The 5,713-nt window shown below is 36.6% G+C and overlaps 1 protein-coding gene across 5 annotated transcripts in view; it reads right to left on the bottom strand.

The window, feature by feature from the left end:
• The window catches only part of LOC107092613 (FH1/FH2 domain-containing protein 3-like), a 93,816-nt gene that overhangs the window by 87,647 nt on the left and 456 nt on the right, over positions 1 to 5,713 (bottom strand). The gene's annotated exons all lie outside the window — the stretch shown is intronic.

Below are 5,713 nucleotides of genomic sequence, written 5' to 3'. Positions count from 1 at the left end.
CTTTTCTTAAACTTCTAGTTTCTCTCTGTCTGGTTGTTGAAGTTCCTGACAAAGTGTAAGGTGAATCCACCTGCTGCTAGTCCTAAAAGTAAGACCATTGTTATTCTCACTTTTCACGGATGTGAGAACTGGTAAAGCTGACTGGAACAAAGGGAGTGGAAACAGTGGTTAGGGGATTAATCATGCCCTGTCCCACTGCCCTAGATTGTTTTGTCTTTTTCAGTGGGAATCAGACAAAGGCATTTCAGAGCCCATTCCACACACTCTCCTCTTCCACCATACTTCTTTCCCTTTTCAGAAACCAATCACTTGGTTTCATTTTTCCCAGCTGGTACTGATTTCTAAAGTCTTTCTTACATATTTTTTTTTAACACATAATAACAGAAAAGGTGAGACACTTGTTATTTAATAAAGGTAAAATTTGTAAAATTATTGAAAAAGAAGGCACTACACAATATTTTCCATCAAAACATGGATTTCTGACTTTTATCTATCTTTTAGTGCTAAAGTTCAATTTGTTGGTGCAGTAATAGGTAAATATCTTAAGTTGATGCCTTTAAAAAAGTGTAAAAAGCATCAAACCTATTAATGTTTCTAAAATTTGGCTGATATATGCATCTCTTGCTGCTTTGAAATAGAGATGCATCAGTTCATTTTAGCCAGCCATCAGAACAGGCCTAGATCAGCTCTAAATGGTGATCAGCAAATGAAATAGCAGGTACTTTATGCTTCAGTAAACAACGAAGAAATATAATTACTTCATATTTTTGTGGATTTAAAGCTCACTTTCATTAAATAACCACTGACATCCTTTTCTCCTCTATTGCATATAAACTTTGATTTAAAAGCCCAAACATAAAATAAAATTTTTGTTGCAAAAAAGACCAAGAAAGAAAATTGGATCTCAGTATCAGCTGCATTTCTTAATTAGTAATTTTACCTAAGCAACATCAGGCTGCTTAACTGCACAATATGCTGCCAGCCAAAAGTGGCTCTTTCCCTTAAACACTTAAGGTAATAGAAATATTAAGGTAACAAACTCATTACAATATTTGTAGTTGTAAGAAAGTATGAAAGAACCGCAAACTTTTACAGCTTAGGGCTCCAGGTTGGACCAGAGAAACCCAGTGTCCAGTATGCTTTACACCATCTAATCAAATCCTCCCAGTAGAGTAAAGCATAGAGAGAGAAAAAAGACGGGGGTAAGGGGAGGGATGTAATTACTTCCATGTTAAAATAACACCCAGCCTGCCGATGATCACGGTGAGTCGACAGTTATAGATGCCCTGACGTAATTTAGCCGGCCACTTTTCGAGACGCAGGAGATTCTGCTCTATAACGAGCAGGGGGGGGAGAGACCTTTTCCATATGGCCATTAAGGCTCCTAGTGCTCCTTTAACAAGAGCTTATTAAATTAAAGTTGAGTTCTGAACTTCAGGATTTACTGTTTTGTTTTGTTTTGCTTTTAATAGGGGAAGAGAGTTCCATTGTAAAAGCATACAGCTTCCTATTTAGAGTATTCATGCCCCTGTGCTTAGTCACATTTTGTGGCATTACTTCTGCAGACTTCAATGCATTTTACTGCAAAAATCTTCGACAGGCAGGCACAAACCTGCAGAAAAAAAATGTAAGTTAAAAGAAAAACAGACCTCTTTTAATTTGCCTACAACAATCTGGAAAGTGTGGCAGGCATTTGTATTCACGCCCCCTTTACAGTAATACCTCTACACGTCAACATGGTTCAAAATTTAAAAAACGTTTCCAAGAACAGACTCAAAACCAACTTTTTCTGATGGCATATAAATTGTATTTTATTTTCCTTTTTTATCATTTATGTTATGACTTATAAATGTAAACAACATTATATAATTCCTGTATTATCATGTGTTTCTTCATTTTACAGGAGTTTCAGCCTTAATCATAACTTTTATATCTGTTTGTTTTATTAATTCATAAGATGTCCTTTGAAAATAAACGTTTATCTACTTACATATTTGTGAATACTAACCAAAATCTCACAAATCAACTAGTTGAGAGTTAAACTGTGTGCAATCAAAGGAAACGCGGAGAAAATGAAGAGATTTTTGAAGGAAAAGTAAAAAAGGTTTACCCTTTTCCAGAAGCTGTCGGGTAAACTGCTAACATTTGGTTAGCAGTTAAAGGTGGTCAGTTGTTAAAAATCCCTGGTTTAAATAAATGTGTTAAAATGGCCTAGTCAAAGTCTACAGTTAAATCTATTTAAGAATCTGACATTACTTGTAAATAGTTCTTTACTTCATGTAATCCCACTGAGTTTGAGAGCTTAGGGATGCAAGTATGCGCAAACACTGGAAAAAATCTTTTTCTTAAAATAAGTGAATTTGTTCTTGGATTTAGGAGGTAAAAGAGACATTTTGCCAATGAAACAAGGCAACTTACATTTAAAATAAATAAAACACAATTTCATTGTCTTATTTAAAGTGCATGGTATCTAATTACCTTAAAATAGTTAAAATAGTTAAAATACTCATTCTATTTGCAAACTCTCATTTACCTACTCAAATTAAGGGTAAATGGACTTCATTTAAGACATTTTTACTTATTTCTAGATTCATTTTCCAGTGAAAATGTTAGTATCTTCATCTGCAAGCTTTGCAAGGACAACATATATCAAAATAAAATGTGTTTTGAGTTGGAAAATATGTGTAAAAAGTTCCAGGGGTGTACAGCAGTTTGATACATGTATAATGAGCATGATCTGTTTTTTTTATGCCTGATGTTGATCTTTTTAACAATTACAATTTCACATTTCTTACGATTTCAAAGAGTTTCTCAATGTTAGGGAGGAAGGAGCAGTTTGAACAAAACAAGAAATCTAAGTCTCGCCCTAGCACCCCGTCCTACGTGTTTATGCTCGTGGATGGTCAGAGAGGTGGAACGGGAGGTAGAGGAAGAGGTCAGGAAAACCGCAGCAAACCAAAAGTGAGGAGAACAAAGTGTCACAAGGATCCAGGCCACGGCCACAGGAATTCTGGGACAAGTGACCTATACTTTATATGCAGCCCAGCCAGCCGTGTGCAGGACTCTCCCATCACAGGATAATAACACAGCAGGCTTTTTCTGAGAGAAAAGGTTCAGGAAGATGGAGTACAATGAGAAAACACTCAAGAAACCAATAAACGAAATAAACTATTTAAACCGTTATTTGTTTTTTAGTTCCTCCATAATATATCCAGCAAAAATCCTTAAAAAGCATCAGAGCTAAGATCCAACAGGCATCAAGCATTTCCCCCCCTATGATCTAAGAGCAATACCCAGTTGCCATGGCGCACAGTCTTCCTCCATGATGGGAATAAAATTACAAACACAAATACAGACTGCACCCTCCGTCCCTGCGTAAGTTGTAATCATAAGCTTTTCTGTGCTGTGGGCTATTTTTCATTTGTTTCGTGGTTTTTAAGGATCGGGCAGCAGAAGAGCCGCTGGTTCGGAAAAAGCCATTCTGCTGTTGAGCGCTGGCTCGCTGACGGGGCTGCGTGGCGGCACTTCAAACTCAACCAGTCTCCCTTTCACTCAACTTAAACTTTACTGTCTGCTTATTTGAAAATCATACAAGGACGTCCGCTTAGATTAGAGTCTGTGTTGATTTGACACGCTGTGCAGGTTGGATCTAGTTATTACTGGTACAAAAAGTTAAGTTTTAAACCTAGAATTATCCATCATATCGATTTAAATGCATCCCATGAGATACAAGAGCTCTATGATGCACAGAGCATTGCGCTCTCCCTCCCCCACCTGTTTCTTAGCATTAGCAGCTAGCTTACAGAAGCTATCTACTGATTATGATTGCTTAAAAGAGAAGCAAACCTGCCCATCTGGAAATATGTAACATTTCCAAGAAGTAAAAATTCTTATTTTAACTGTTTTTGGTTTGTTTAACCAATAAAATGTTATTTTGAACGAGAGCAATCAGGAGGACGGAAGAACAGAAAGGAAACAAACAGAAATGAGTGAGATGAATGTAGATATTGGAGTTGTGGAGAAAAAAGAGAGAATATAAAGGCACTAGACATGAGAATAACTAGGCAGCAATGCAAAATGGACCAAAAAATGGAACAAAAACAACAAAAAGTTCTGCATTCATAACTACCCATATCAAAAACCCTGGAGTACAATTATTATCTTCCCTTCCAGTGTTTCCTTTTCCATTTAAATTGAATTAGACACAGCAGGTCAGTTCTCAAAGAAAACTAGTAGCTGGTATCCAAAAAAGTTTAAAAAGTAAAAAAAAAAAACTGCTGGGCTTTGTTTTCAAAGTTTGAGGATGTTTCTCTTCTCTTTCAGAAAGCTTTTACAATTAAAAACTTTGGGTTAGCGTTGATCTCCAAACATTATAGCTTATCCCAACAGGCCTTGTTATGGCTTAGAAAACCAAATTATTTGGTATCTGCAGGAAAAAGCCTGATCTTTAATAATAATTATATTCGATATATTGGAAAACTTTTGCAGGAATTTGGGGTAACTGCTTTGTTTCTCTTTCAATTAAAAGCCTTTCAACCATGTTACACATTATTTTCAATGCTTAAACATTTCACCTAACCATCAAATGTTATATCTACCTAATTCCCATCCTGTGAGAGTGTCATATCGGTCCATGGCTGGTGCGCTCGTGTGTTTGAGTCAGCCTTGTCAGGGAGGAATGCATTGCTCTGTTTCAAGTTCATTTTTTCCACCAAAATGGCCCTAAAGCTGCACGTTTCCTGCTCTGACATGTTCATCTGACTGATCCCATCATCTGTGATTTGGGTTGCTGGGAGTCTGAGCAGTGGGACTGTCACTAGAAGTAGCTCCAGATATATGCAGCGTTGGAAGCCACCTGTTACATGAGGGTTCAACCTGTCAGGGACGGAGAAATCCCCAGACCGGTGCGGTCAAACGTTTCTTACCTAAAGAAAGAGATGAAAGGTATAGTGGCGCAACAAAGAACATATAAATCCATGTGTCCATATTTGTTATTATCATGTATTTACCCAACGTTCAATAACTAAAAATAAGAGTTTTGTTCTGGCTTTTATGCCAGCCTCCACCCCACCTGACCACCTTTTATAAACTTCCTGTGACCGCCTTTGGGTATTGAATCTATTATAAGTGAAGGCAGTGTTTTGAAGCAGCTGAAGGCTTTGTGGCAACCTTGTTTCATTCCACAGTCTGGAGTCACTTGTGCTAGCCAGGCTGTGTTCTGAAAATAGCCTCTGAGTGCTGGTTGCTGCAGTTTATTTTGCAGGAGGAGAACAAAAAGTCATCCGAAACTTCATGCAACTTCAAAACAAATATATATATGTTTTTGAAGAAATTATGTGTCTCTGCAAGTCATATAGGAGTTTTCAGTGAAATCATAGATGTATTAAATAATACATTTTATATAGCAAATATACATTTTTTGCAGAATAATTATTGATAAAAGTAAGTAATGACAATAAAAAAGATGTTGGCCCCGGAAATCAAAACTGAAGAATTGTATCCACTATGCCTTTTATCTAGGAAGCACAGATTTTTAGATATATGCGTCTATTTGCTTGAAAAGGCTGTAGGAAAGGATGGTTTGTCTTTATTTAGAAAATATGGATGTTGTGCTCAATTAATTTTCAGTGTAGGGTTATGATAGATAGATAGATAGATAGATAGATAGATAGATAGATAGATAGATAGATAGATAGATAGATAGATAGATAGA

Source organism: Cyprinodon variegatus, unplaced genomic scaffold, assembly GCF_000732505.1.
Source record: "Cyprinodon variegatus isolate N-32 unplaced genomic scaffold, C_variegatus-1.0 Scaffold387, whole genome shotgun sequence".
NCBI lineage: Eukaryota > Metazoa > Chordata > Actinopteri > Cyprinodontiformes > Cyprinodontidae > Cyprinodon > Cyprinodon variegatus.
This window is presented reverse-complemented; position numbering and strand designations above follow the sequence as displayed.